The following is a 14961-nucleotide window of genomic DNA, read 5'->3' on the forward strand; positions in this document are numbered from 1 at the left end:
CGCCCAGACGGTGAGGAGTACGTCATAGGGAACTTAGGGGAAACCGTCAGGTCGGTGCTGCTTATGGACACGAATAAAGGAGAGGAAAATGGGAGAAGCGCTTTGGTTCTGTCGCACTGTCGTCTACCTTTAGCTTACATTACACTTAGCTTACCGCTTGTGCTAACTCCCGTATGCAAAACGACTGCCGTGCGGGGCATCCACGTGCGGTGGGTAAGTTTTATCTGATTGCAGTGCGAACCCTGATCCTCTATGCGTGGTCCTTAGTCTCGCGGAGCGTGGATCTGGAAGCATTCAGTGAGATCAGTGGGGGGATCAGGGCCGGGAGAGGCGCAGTCAGTGATACGGGCTCACACGGCGGGGCTCAAAAGGTGAACACTGGGCGAGACAGGAGAGATGCTGTTCCCCGGGACCTCTCCTTACTCAAAGCCTTAGGAGGGCACCTAAGTTTCAATCCAAGTTTAGAGAAGGCAGGAGTAGGAAAGGTCAACGTCATTATGATACACAGCAGCCTGGAATCAGACACTGACAGACCAAAGCATGGGGCACATTTCTGTTACGACTTCTTATCCTTGTCAAGGTCAAATGTTTAACCTTTGTGAGGCCCCTTCCTCACATTTTAAAATATAAGTAATAATATTTACCTGGGAGGATTTTCCTGAGGACTATGTAAGATACTGTCTTAAAGAATCTCACATATTTTCTGGGACCTACAGGTAGTTATTAAAGACTAGATATTACATCTTTATATGTCATTTACTGCGTTGTAGCATATATTATATATTTACATGTCACACATAATGTTCAAATTGTTACTGATTAAAAATTAGAAGGAAGAGATGATATCATGGGAAATTTTCAAGGACGCAGGGCTGCTAATCCAGATGGGACTTGTTTAGCGATGTTAAGTGGCTTCCAGGAGGTCTGCCCACGTAGAGACCAAATTAGAGGCCCCCTGTCCCGCCGTGACCTCACAGGGAATCCCGGGCAGGGAACGCAAGCTTTCTAGGACTCCAGTTACTTAGGAAATAAAGGGATGCACTTGGTAGTTTCTAAAGTTTTGGCCAGTCCCACCATTCCAAAATGGCTGAACTGGGATTGTGGCTGGCCTGAAGTAGGACTACCTTGGCTGCTAGGACGATGCAACCCAGGGGTAAACCGCTACGACTGACTTGGACTCTCCGCTCTTAAAGATGCACAAAGAACGCAGCGAGGCATCTCGCCTGCATTCAGCAGCCCTAACTCTGTCCTTCTCCTACAGGTGGGCGCACTGAGGTGGCCCCTATTACTCTGTCCTTCTCCTACAGGTGGGCGCACGGAGGTGGCCCCTATTACTTTGTCCTTCTCCTACAGGTGGGCGCACTGAGGTGGCCCCTATTACTTTGTCCTTCTCCTACAGGTGGGCGCACTGAGGTGGCCCCTATTACTCTGTCCTTCTCCTACAGGTGGGCGCACGGAGGTGGCCCCTATTACTTTGTCCTTCTCCTACAGGTGGGCGCACGGAGGTGGTCCCTATTACTCTGTCCTTCTCCTACAGGTGGGCGCACGGAGGTGGTCCCTATTACTCTGCCCTTCTCCTACAGGTGGGCAGGTCTCCTGTGAGGCACATGCTGGTACCAACTGCTTCTTGATTCTTGTTTTCCTGCTGAGGAAAAGGAAGAGACAAGGACAGATACATTCTTTGGGCAGCTGAAGGGCGTCATGTCGAATGCCTCGTCGCTGCATTCTTCAGAGTGGGGCGTCCTGGACTGAGTTCACTACAGCTCACAGGATTTAAATGCTGGATTTGAACTTAGAGCCTCACCTTGAACTCCTCCAGGGTAGATCGGAAATTGTGCTGGATGAGACCAAGGGCGGAAAGCCGAGTGAAGAGGAGACCAGCGGTGCAGATGCTGGGACCCTGTTCTGACAGGACCACCCCGCCTGAAGCCACTTCTAACGCCTCGCAAGTCACGGAGACAGGACTGTCTGCTGCCCTGCAGGAACCCCATCGGCTTATTCCATTTCTCAGCTACCACCTTTGGCTTGAGAAGAAACAACGTACCTGCTTATGCATGCTTGATAATTGGCCAGTTAGTCTCAGCTCCTGCACCCTATCTGCAGCCTTGATTTCTGAGCTCGAGAAGATCGTAAGTTGTTTTGTTTCAAGTACTATATATGGTGCCCACCAGGAGCCACGGGAGGTCAAAGTCTTAATAATAATGGAATTATCTTCAGTGTGGAGGCATCACCGCCTGCCCCTCGGGCCCTGGGTGCCTCCCCAGGTAAATCCATTTATGATATCATCTTACCCCCAGCATGGCCCAAAGTCATCTCTCTTTGTTATGCATATTACGGATTCTCTAAGTTATACACAGGGTTGAAATATTAATTTGCCTTTCTATAGATTCTAATTCCAGAACACCAAGGAAAAACTTGGTGATTGGTGATTGTTATCGTATTATTTAAACATGGCATGTATTTAGTTGATAACACACAGGCATTTTTCTCAGCTGTATATGCAATAAATATACTCCCAATCCATAATTCTCTATGATATTTATCTGAGGGGTATAAACATTCCTTTGAATAATAATGCTTGCATAACCTCCCATGACAGTCTGTCTATTAAAGAGGAAATTAAATAGACAAGGGTATGGGAAAAATCACTGAGGCAGTAATGAACTTAGCACATTCAAGAAGGAAAATGAAAGATGACTTGTGTGAAGCCTACATTTACTTCCCTATCGGTTTCTCATGATTCATCACTCGTCACAGAAATGCGGCTGGAGGGCCCTCCTTGCACCCACACGCGCACAGACCCTGGCTGGTCACGTGCTGGACGCAGAGGGAGCCGTGTAAATGTGGGTGAACTCTCCGAGCGGAGCGGAGCTTCTGGAGGAGGAGTTTCGTACCTGTACGGGATGCATCCTCTCTGATTATTCCTAGTTCCCAACTATTTACTTTAAAATATCCCCCCAAATTAGTTTTCAATTCACAATCCCGTTTCCGATTTGAATCATTCATGGGCCTACAGTCCGATGATTATATTTTCTTAAACAGTAAGACTCACCCTCCTGAGAAGTTCCAGCTGATCTCCTGGACTTTTTCTTCTTGAAAATGCACAAACCAGTATAACAAGGAACTATCAGGTGTGGATGCAGTCAAAGGCATGCTTAGCGATGCATTCTTGTTTTAAAACCAGCCACATGTTGACATTCAAACTTTTAAATTTTTTGGAGGAGAACTGAAGAGTGCTGTCCTTAGCAGCGATAGCAATGCTGAGTGTGACTGATTCGCTCATATATGTTACCCATAATATAAGGTGGGGTTTTCTTTTATTATTTAATTATTTCTGGCGGCAAATCTGCCTAAAATTGCCATTTCATTGAAGTCAATTAGATTAAGTCAATTAATTACTTTCAGTATGGCCACGATGACTTATTAATTCTTTTAAAAGGAAGGAGAAGAGTTTTAAATTGGGGAGAAAAATATCTTATCTCCTCAAACAAAGTAATATTTTACAATTATTTTCTGAACTATGAAGAAAAGCTGGACCCCAGTAGTGAAAGTCATACCCCCAGTAAAATGTGCCCCCATTTAAAAAAGCAGCATTCATGACTTTTCATTGGTGAGTTTGCCTGAACCATGCTTAGGTCAGCTCCCTGTCTAGTCCAAAGCAGGACAAGACAGTGGGTATTGCCGCTATAAAGTAGAAGTCATCATTTGAAAAGGCCTCCTGGTCAATGCCTTTAAAATCAGCAGTCAGACAACCATTAGAGTAATTCCCGACCCCCAGAAACCTGGAGCTTAATCACTTCGGAGCAGAACCCTCCTGCCGCCCCGGCCACCAGCAGCCAGGGGCTCTATGGCTGGGGCTGAGCTGCACCAGGCAGACGCAGCGGGGGAGCTCAGCTTTGCCAGTGGAATCTCACAGGGAGCCCACCGCCCAGGCTGACTTAGAGTGGGGCGCAAGCTCAGGGATGCAGGGCCGCGGGAGGGTCTGCAGGCTGCCGACATCGAAGCCCCCAGGTCTACGTCCTCCCTCCCGCCCTGCTGGCTCTTACTCTGTAATTAACAGTTAACAATGATGACCGAGACACTCTCCCCGGGTATGACTCCTACCCGACATATTTTACATTCTAAAATACTGTTACTAATACATCCAGGAAAAGCGGAATTTCACTCCAAGTAAAGTAGGGAGTTCTGCACACTTGGCTCACTCGCCATGAGTTGTTTTGTCTCTTGTTTTCATTTGGTTCTATACTTAGAGATGTTGATAACTGGATTATATTCCCAAATCTGATCACACTAGAAGCAAGGGATTAAAGAAAGGAAAAGATATAAGTTCGCTCACATGTGTGCAAACTGGTCTCATACAAAGATAGGAAGTAGAAACGTTTGAAGTTCACGTCTTGCTAATGTCTCATCTCCCCTCCCCGCTCCTCTCAAAGCCTGAGGCCTGGCGAGCCTGCAGGTGCCCCGGGGGCTCGCCTGGCCTGTCTCCCCGGCACTCCGTCAGGTGGGTGCGGGCGCGCCTGCCCTGGGCTTCCTCCCTTGTCTGGCTTCCTACTCTGGCGATCAGACACTTGAAAGCCATTACTAGGCAATGACGGCAAATGTATTCACCATTCCTGAAGGAGGAGAATTAAACGAAAAGGAAATTTCACGGAAGGTGGCCGAGTTCTTGCCGGTGACTCTCAGTGTCAGCTCGCTTTTGGTCGACGCCTGCCAGTTAACCCTGTTTCTACAGCTGGTGGTGATCTTAAAACGTGGAGCACGTAAACGTACGCTTTTATTCCTCCCTCTCGACTCCGAACTTTGTATACTCAGCTTCTAAATCTAATCCATAGCTGCAAATACAATATTCTTCTGACGCAAAGTACGTCAAGCAACCCTGGGCCTCGGTTTCCTTGTTTACGTGGATGAGAAAACTCTCCGTCCTCAAGTGCTCGGCACTGAGCCCCACGGCTTTCATTTCAGAGGGAAAATCAGCGAGGATCCCAAAGTTACGCTTTGCTCCGCTAGAAGAGTCCTGAGAAGAGGTGAGCCGGCGAGGCAGCGGCGACACCGGGCCGCACAGGTCATCAAGTCCCCAGCACGGGGCAGCCCCGGCTTCCAGAGCCGGGCAGACAGAGCGGGCTCGGCCGTGCCTTCGTCCGCCCAGACGCGCCAGTGGGACAGCAAACGCGGCTCTCCTTAACCAAGCACCCAGATGGGACAGCCTGCAGCACTCCTCGGGTTCGGAGCCGGCAGAGGAGACAGTGGAAACCAATGAAGTTTTAAAATAAAAAATTTATCACCAGTATTTCAAGCCTGACATAAGAAAAGCCACTTCCCCCGCCCCTACAAGTCAGTACGCAGCAGTGCGCTGCTAAGTGTCTTCCATTTCCCTATTTCACGCTAGATTTACCTGAGAGATGAGTGTACTTAAGTAAATAGCACAGACAATTTTCATAGGACAGGTGCTTTGAATGTACGTGGAAGGTCATTCCTATTATTTCAATTAACAACGTAAGCTACAAAAAACACACGAGGGTGAATTAATTTAAAGCTTCCATTTAATGCTCCCGGTGAGGACATCTTTGGGCCCCCCGGTTGTCTTGGCAACTCCAGCATGCCAGCCAGGAAGCAGCCTCTGCCAGCCCCCTTTCCCGGCATACACACAGTCCAGATAGTACATTAGCAAAGAATACGATGTCCATGTAAATGTTGAGATATTTCCGTTGCCATAGAGATAAGAAGAATGGCAAAAATACAGGAGTACTTGACATACTCCGAGGCAGACTTTTAATTAAAAAAAATCTCAAACGACAATGCCAAGATGGCTGAACGCACCGTAGGGCTTTTATGCTCACTCACTAGGCACAGAAGTCCCCGGTCCACACGGGCAGAACTGAAGAAACCCGGCTGAACAGCCAGTGAGGAGGCACAGAGCCACGGAGGGGTGCAGTGGCCACGATCGTTATCCTTTCATCACGCACAGAAAAAAGGGATAAAAGATAGTGCAGGCGACTCGCCGCGTTAGTTACGCATTTCTTCAGAGATGGGAAGACACATGAGTGACGATTTTTTTATACTTCCACAGCTGTGGCACCTGGGGCGCTGGCAAGGATAACCTTGAATATGTCATGACCAGTCTCCTCTCAGCCCTTCCCCTCTGTGGAACGGACTGTACAGTTTCTTTAGGCAACGCGGCTTGTGACACAACGTGATGTGTGTGCTCTGCCACAGCAAAGGTGGCAAGAAGCAGTTCTAAAAACCTGCGCTAAAATCACTAGGGGAGGGGGGAGAATTTTGCTTTTCTCCAAAGTCAATATTTAATTTTTACAAAAACGGTAGCTATTTCCACGAGCTTCCATCAAAGATATCTGCTACTAAATTACTCCTAAACCGGTTCCAGCCAAAGACCTGAGAAATGCCTGTAACCTGATGGGATAGCGGGAGAGGACGGGTAGGGGCGATGAAGGGCCAAGGCAGAGCGGTGCGCGTGACCTCCTGGGAGCACTGGTAGGTCGGCTGCCACCACTCATTCCTCCTAGTAACTCTCTCCGACCTTCACCCACTCTGCTTCTCCTCTGTCCAGGGCAGTGTCAGCGGCCTCCCAGAGTTTTACCTCATCCTGTTTCCTTTCCCTGTACAATCCTGTCCATTTTCTCTAGGTCAGCCACCCTCGAACACGATGCCCACATGCCCAGAACCCCTCGCGGTCTCCAGGCTGACTGCTCCCTGGTCTTCCCACCTGGACGTTCCACCCCAGCTCAACACTTTCTCATCGTCCCCCCGCCCCGCCCCATCCACTACACCGGCTGCTCTCTCTGCATCCTCCGTCTCCACACCCAAAGCAATCTAAGACTGAGACCTCAGACTTTTCCAGATCCTCCCCCTGCCACGGGCTCAGAAAGTCACCAAGTCACCGAAAATCAAGGTGACGCCTGTCCGCTGGCCAGGGCTGGACACCTATCAAGGCCGGGTCATTCCAGTCCTCTCCCGCAGGACTCCGGGCTCTGGGCTGGGTGTGGCAACTGGAAGCAGGCAGCAGCCAGGAGGGGCCACGGATCCTTCCAGCAGCAGCTGCAGGAGCGTCCGCTTCTGCCCTCTCACGCCCCCAGAGCAGCTACGGCTTCTGTCTCTACCAGAAGCCAGTTCCCGACTCTTCCCTTTGATTCAGTCCAAGATAAAAATCCTTTTCTGCTTAAGCTAGCCGGATTTGGGTTTTGTTACTTGCAATACAAGAGCCCTGACTAGCAGAGACTGTGATGGAGGAACTGCCTCGGGAGGAACCTGGTGGGATGGAACAGGGCCAGGGCAGGGCCCACACCGGCTGCCGCGCAGTCATTCTACACGAGTCCACCAGCATCTTCTAGGCCGAGTTCGCCTCGAGAAGCCGTTTGTGTGCAACTTCCCCTCTGGACTCGGAGCCAGGATTGAGACTCACTTGGCACCTTTACATTCAGAGTGAGGGGCCTGATGACGTTGACCGCCCACAGACCCACCGCGCTACCCCTGAACCACCACTTCCCTCTGCTTTGAATCCCATCGGAGGAGCAAACCGCGTCCTGAGTCACTGGGAAGAAAGTTTCCTTTCGGTCAGTAACTCGTATGCTGTCCGCGTCTGAGTGGCTCCTTTCGGAAACCACGTTATTTCTCGCGAGATAGACCACCACCCTCTGATGTCAACTGCATGTCGGGAGCCACACGTAACGTGTGATGTGGGTGCTGCTGACCCAAGGGGAAGGTCCAGGGCCCAGTGGCCCTTGTGCCACCGTGGCGGCTGGCTGTGCTGGCACGGCCCTGCTCTCCGGGGCTGTCATTTTTTTGACCCCTCTGTTGCCTTGCTACTGCTATGTCAGTCAGTACTCAGTGTTCGCCGAGCACCCCGCTTGTGCCAGGCCCTGCAAAGAAACACACGCCACAGTCACGGGCCTCCAAGAGCGAGCAGGCAGGAGGCGGGGTCCGGTGGAGACTGTAAGCCCTGCGGGTGTGCACCGCAGCATCAGATGCCATGGAGAAAGGACTCAGAAGAGACAGTCCTGCCTGATCCGGCCAGAGAAGGCTGGGGGCGGACTGGAGACGTGACCCGGATCTGGAGGTGCAGGCTGGCACAGATGCAGGGCTGGTGGGCCGGAAGGGGTGAGGTGGGAACCCCCAAACCCCATCCGGACCCACCGTCTGCGGCAAAGGCCCCGTGGGGAAGGCAAGGAGACAGGAGTGTGTGAAAGGCAGCTGCTGGTGGCAGAGGACAGAGTCTCGCCTTCTGTGCGACCTTTCCTTTGGGGCCAAAGAAACATAAGGGCACAAGGTGTGCCAGAAGGTGGCCGTCCACACGGAGTGAGAGGCGGCGCCACGGAGCCGGCCGCGGGAAGCCCCCACCGGCCGGCCCCTCCCCTTCCACTCCCAGCCTCTCTCCTGAAGGAGCCAAGCGGCCACTTCCGGTGGGTCTGGGCTGGTAGTGACAACTTCAGCACCACCTGCGCGTCCTTCTGAGAGCTCCAGCCCGCAGCCGGTGTCGCGAGCCTGTCCTTCCTCTGACCGGATGAAACGCGGGCCGCCGGGCAGCCAAATCCAGGGTTTGGAACAAGCCTCGAGCCAAGAGGCCGCCAAACCCTGCTCGCAGGCCCGGGGTTTCTAAAAGGAGACGGCCCGAGAGTAGACAGGAGAGCGGCCGCTTTGCGGGGCTGGGAGGGCCGGCAGCCGGCCAGGAAGCTGCCCGGCGGCGCGCGGGGCGCTGGGAGGGCCCGGTCCCTCCTGCCTGTGAGCGGCTATGATCCTACCCTCCTCATCCCGGGGGGAACTGGATGACGAGGGCAGTGCGGTCAACGAGGAGAGCGCTGCTGGAGGGGCCTGCTCACCTCCCCGTGGGGGCCAGGCCCTGCCAAGTCCGTCGGCCATGAGCGAGAACCCGCGTGTCCCAGTCGCGTGTCCCAGTGGGAGCGATCCGCTTAGCGGAGCTCACGCCAAGTCCATCTGTGTCTCTCAAGCGGGAGAGCCGGGCTCCATGTCCTGGGAAGCCAGGACGGAGATGGGAGAGGAAGGGGGCCCTGTGGAGGCGGAGCTGCAGAGGGCATGGGCTCCGCACCAGTCCAGCCGAGCTCACGCTTCCTCACTTTTGAGGGTGAAGCAGAAAAGCAGCCTAGAGACTTTGCTGGTGGCCCAGAGGTTAAGAATCCGCCTGCCGACGCAGGGGACACGGGCTCCAGCCCTGGTCCAGGAAGATGCCACATGCCGCGGAGCTATTGAGCCCACGTGCTACAACTACTGAAGCCCGTGCGCCCAGAGCCTATGCTCTGCAACAAGAGAAGCCACTGCAATGAGAAGCCCGCGCACCGCAACGAGAGTGGCCCCGGCTCGCCGCAACTTACAGAAAGCCTGCACGCAGCAACGAAGACCCAACGCAGCCAAAAATAAATTAATTTAAAAAAAAAGAAAAGCAGCCTCGAGATGGAGCTAAGGAATGCCCAAGAAGGGAACGCGTGCTGATACAAACAGGCACTGGGCACACGCTGGCCTTCTAGAGCCTTAGACAATACACGTTCTGCCCTAAGGAAGGGGACAGTACCGCCCAGAAACGAGGCATGCTGCCCATCCCTACCCCATCAGGAACTACAGGAAAGAAGGCGGGGGCAGACTGACAACAGCTCTCTACCTGGCACCAGAACTGGGCCATTACCACCTCCTAAGGTTATTCTGAGAATTAACTAGTGTATATGGATTATTTGGCACTTAGTAGCTACCAATACACATTGGAAAAGTGGGACTATTTATTAGGATTCTTCAGAGAAACGGAACCAACAAGGGGTGTGTGTGTGTGTGCACGTGTGGAGAGAAGGGGAAGCGGGGGAGACAGAGAAAGGGAGAGAGCTTTGGTTTAAGGACTTGGCTCATGTGAGTATCAAGACTGGCGAGTCTGAAGTGAGCAGGGCAGCCCACAGGCTGGAGGCCTCAGGAAGACCTGGCGGCAGAACCCTTTCAAGGGGGACCTCAGTCTTTTTCTCCTGAAATCTGCCACTGATTAGAAGAGGCCCTCCTACATTAGGGAGGGCAGTCTGCTTTCCTCAAAGTCTATAGATTTAAATGTTAATCATGTCCAAAAAAAACCTTCCACAGCAACATCTATACTGGTGTTTATCCAAATTTCCAGGAACCACGGCCTGGCTAAGTTGACACATAAAATTAACCATCACAGACCATACCCAGCATCTCTTCCTTCCTGCCTACCATTCTTCCCTAGATCCAGAAAACTCTGACCCCGAACATTGGGATCGTAGGTCTGGAACCACATGGATTCACAAAACTCCTCCCATGTGAACCTGCTGCACATTTATTCCAGAGAGAACCTGCACCACGAAAGCACGTTCTGAACATTTTGGAGAATTTGTTGATAGTTTCGGATTTTCTCCCCAGAAATACATCTACTTATCAAAATTGCACATAATTTCAGGAATTCTGTGGCCTTCCCTAAAGCGTCAATTTTCCACGGATGATGGGATTTGAACTTAGTAACCTTACATCTAAAAGTACTGGAGCTGCCTCAGTTCCAATGGCAACTGTGAAGAAGGGAAAGGGCTTTACCAGGATCTGGAGACACTTCCACCACCGGAAATGCCTGAGAAAGAGTGGGTGGGTGGCGCCTGGAGGGGGCTGGGAGGAAGAAGGGACTCCTGCTGAGGACTTGCTGTCTCCGTTCATCTCACTGGGACCTGCCGGGTTGGGATGCACGTGAGGTAGCTAGAAGGCAGGCTGCCGGCCCAGGTCACAACAACTAAGTGGCACAGCTGGGAGGGCCTGTGTTCCTTCCTGCCCCCTTCGGATTCTTGTTCCAGGCAGAGGGTTGACGAGATGGCCCTCGTCCTGTGGGGCAAGCTTAGTCCCACCCGGAGAATACCAGGTGGCAAGTATCCCCCGTGTGTAGAGCGGGCAGCGTACTTACTGTGCGTCCGTACACGGGCAGTAACTACTGTTCTGAAAAACGGCAGCATTTAACACAAAGGCTGTTTTATATATTAATAAACAGGCTTGGACACCGAACGCCTCTGCGTCACTCTCTGTTACTCACTTCACCCCACGGCTCCATCTTTGAGATGGAAATGCTCATTGTGCTTGGTTTTCCAGTCTTCTTCATGACTCCTCTCAGCTCTCTGGAGTCCGTTTTACAGCTCCCAGAGTGAACTTCTGGGTCAGTGGCATTTCTTTCATGGACTCGCGTGAGCTGTGAGCTGCACAGGGCCAAGGCACCAGTGCAGAAGGGAGGCTCCAGGTCAAGGCCAGTCTGAAGACTTCAGAGCAGCGAAGGGAGGGCAGGGAAGGAGCGGGGAGGAGGCTCCCTTGGCGGGTCCCTGGGGAAGAGGCTACAAGCAGGTGACGCGCCCGAGGAGGTCCACGCTGACTGAGCCAATGCATCTCTAAGCAACACGAAGACAGAGTTCTCAGCGTTAAAGACGTCACCTGACTCTCCGACCAGAAAAGGGATTTCAGGCTGGGGACAACTGCACATGCGGGTCTGGACAGAAGAGAGTGGCGGTTCTGGGGAACATCTACGGAAGTCCCACAGCCATGGAGAACTTGAGTAGACTGTGGCCTCCCGTCACCGCTGTCAGGTGACCCAGGCAGAGAGATAGAGTCCCACGGAGAGGTGGGTGTGTGGGGCGTGGATCGGATCACTGTATCAATGAACACCCACTGCGGGTGAAGTCCAAGGGCGGACCTCCCCAAACCCCCCCGACCACACCACACACAGCCTCTTCCTACTCATCCTTCACTGTTCCGTTCAAGGACCCTGTGAAGGTGGCGGGGGTGGAACGTGTGCCGTCACCCCCGTGTTCAAAATGAGGGAGCTGGGACAGAAGACTTCCCGGAGCACGCAGCTACGTGTCCGCACCGGACAGACGCCAGCTCCGACGCCGCGCTGCACTTTTTCTGTCGCTCAGAGGCGAGCGTCCTGGCGCTCCCGACTTAACGCCTCTCCCTGCTGCCTTCAGAGCTGGCCCCTGGGCCATCGGGGTGAGCATCACAGCCTCTGGGGGACGGTGACTCATTTCACCAACAAACATAACCCCAAGAGCCGTTTCAAACTCCCAGGCGAGCACATTCTGGTGCACCTTATCCTGGATTCTCAACAGTCAGAGCCACGCTCCCTGATGAAGAGGGACAAGTTCCTACAGGTTGGTACCCTGCCGGTCAGCCGTTCAAGTGCCTGGGGAGGCGGGGAAGCCCTGTGGGGGCCGGTCTTAGCCCCGGACAGAGCGCAGGGACAGACTCCCTTCCATTCAGGGGTCACGTCGTCTTTGGACCTGCTTTCTGATGAGCACTGTTTTAAATCAGTGGTTGAATTAGGCCCAAGTGACATTTTCACCTACGTGGCCCAGTGTGGCCTTGGAGTTGAGGCACATCAAGATGTTGTCTCCGTTATGCCAGAAGTCAAAGCAGCACCAAATGTTTCCCAGGAAAAAAGAAACTTACGTAAGTTCTGAGGCATCTTGGGCTGCAGCCAGAAGCGTGCATCTGCAGGTCTGCCGAGCGTCAGGTTCACTTCTCGGGAGAGCGCGTCACACCTCGCATAAATGTCAGGGCATGGAGGGCGAGCGCCTTAAATCTCAAACTCAGGTGGAAACGGAGGCAGAACGTGCAGGCAGCTTAGCAGCTGGACCCGACAGGAGCACCACTGATGCACGGGGCTGGCGGGAAGGCTGTAGGGGTATTTCTACAGCCGCTTCTCAGTGAGCCAAACTGAGCCACAGGCCTGGGCGTAGGGAGGGGCCGAGTCCCCCTCCTCAGGGCGGCCTCTTCAAGGACTGCTGACAGCTCCCAGTCTCTTACTCTCCCTTCACTCCAAATTCCCGCATGCATTTCCTCTTTAATCCTCCTATAAATCTTATTAACATTTTAATTAACCATCCAGCTCCTGTACAGAGAGTTTCCCTGAGTAGCTCCAGAAGGTAAAGTAGCATCAAATCACTTCAATAATCCCTCCAAATACTCCTACTACCAAACGTTGGCCAATGCAGCCACACCAACTCAAAAGGGAAGAAGAATCAAAACTGCAACTGCACCTGGATGCTGGCAGGTGAGCCGGCGGCTTTCAGGATTCATCCTCCTGAGAGGCTGTCTATGATACCAGGCAGCAAGACAGAGTCAGGAAAAAAAAATTCAAAAACCCTGAACAACATGCCAAGACGAAGCTACGCTGGCCCTTCTGGCTTTCCTGGGTTTGCAGTGGGACGTCATTAGAAAGCTTAGCAGGATGTTTGCAGACATCCTGAGTATGGTTCTGTTTCTGTATTTGGGATACATGCGGCTTTCAAAGGAACCAGTCTGGAAGCCGGAGCCCTCTCCTCCCTCCTTTCCTCCCTCCTCGCAGGGGCTGGCGGAGCGCGAAAGGCACAGGCCCAGACCTGCTCCGCGTCCAACCCCTTTCTCTCTGTTCCTGAACGAACGCAGCCACACAGTTGTATGTAACCAGAAGCTGGGAAGCACCGAAGACGGTACCAGCAACCATGACCATAAACCGCCTTAAACTTCAAAGAATCCGTGTCCTGAAGGCAGTCACCTCAGGAATCAGATGGCTTTATTCTCTCCAGGACAAGATACAAAAGTTTGATAAAGTCTATTTTTTTAAAAGTTTTAACAAAACTTCTTAAAGAAAGCAAAGGTGGAAAAGCTGAGAATCGCTAGTGAATTCGGTAAGCACTTTTCGTGTCGTGCCAGTAAGCACGTCCCATTAAGAAAAGTTTGTGAAGGAAGTGAAAATGCATACAAGCGAAACCAAAAATTAGACTTGTTGACCGTATCTGCAGGACTGTCAAACATTACGTATCACTATATGAATAAGTACATTGTGTGCAGTAACGTCCTGGGGCTGCCGTAACGAAGACCCACAGGCTGAGCGCTTGAACACAGAACTTCATTCTCTCACCCTGGGGGCACGAGTCCCAGATGGCGGTGTGGGCAGGGCCGCCCCCTCTGCAGGGGTGGGGAGGCTCTGTCCCTCCTGGTGCCCCTCCCCGAGGCCTCTGGTGGCTCCTGGCTTGTGGGCAGCACGAGTCCAGTCTTCCCACGGCATCTCCTGGGGTCTCTTCTGTGTCCAAACTCCCTTTATTATAAGGACACCAGTCACTGGATTAGGGCCTCCCTCCCCCAGTATGACCTCAACTGATTCCACCTGCAATCATCCTATTTCCAAAGAAGGTCACATTCTGAGGTTCTGGGGGTTAGGGCTTCAACGCAGGAATTTGGGTGGGACATGTTCAAGCCACACGGTACTGAGCAGTGAAGCGTATGACTCTAATGAAAGCTCAGCCCTGAAGCCCGGGTCTTCCTGGCACTCCCAGCCTCACCGGAGGTGTGAGGAGTGTCTGAGGAAGAGCTGGAACTGTAAGCTCACTGGCCGCTCTTCTTCCTGGAAGGAACGACTCCCAGACCGAGGGTGTCTCTTCAGATTTGGGTATTCAGCAGATGTTGTCTCGAAAATGCACAAAGAAGAAACCCTGTTACTTCAAGGAAAGCAACGAGGGTATCTCTTGCCAAGGATAAAATGTGAGCTTTCAAAGGAAACTTCAAACTTTGTAAAGTTCGTTTTGGCCTTGGTGAGTCTGCCACCTTGGCGGTACTTAGAGATGTCTCAGAAGACATGGCTGATGATACTTTTAACGAATGTGACCTTTTGATGTTGGATGATGAAATGTGTGAACGTATGGAAGATCTACATAACTGAGGGAACCATTTTTTTTCAAATGACCAATGCATGGTGTTATAAAATCATGTTTGGGTAAAGCAGATCCATTCAAAGAGTAATGGATGTTAGCATAACAGAGCATGGAAAGTTCATGGATATGGTTTCGGATTCCACAATGCAACCACCCTTTACAACACTTCAGCTTGTTGAGTTTTGGTGTTGTATCAAAGAAGAATATCTGAAAATATCTGAGAAGGCTATTAAAATACTCCTTTTTCCAACTGCCTAGCTGTGTGAGGCTGGATTTTTTT

This window comes from Neophocaena asiaeorientalis, unplaced genomic scaffold, assembly GCF_003031525.2.
Source record: "Neophocaena asiaeorientalis asiaeorientalis breed wild unplaced genomic scaffold, Neophocaena_asiaeorientalis_V1.1 scaffold684, whole genome shotgun sequence".
NCBI lineage: Eukaryota > Metazoa > Chordata > Mammalia > Artiodactyla > Phocoenidae > Neophocaena > Neophocaena asiaeorientalis.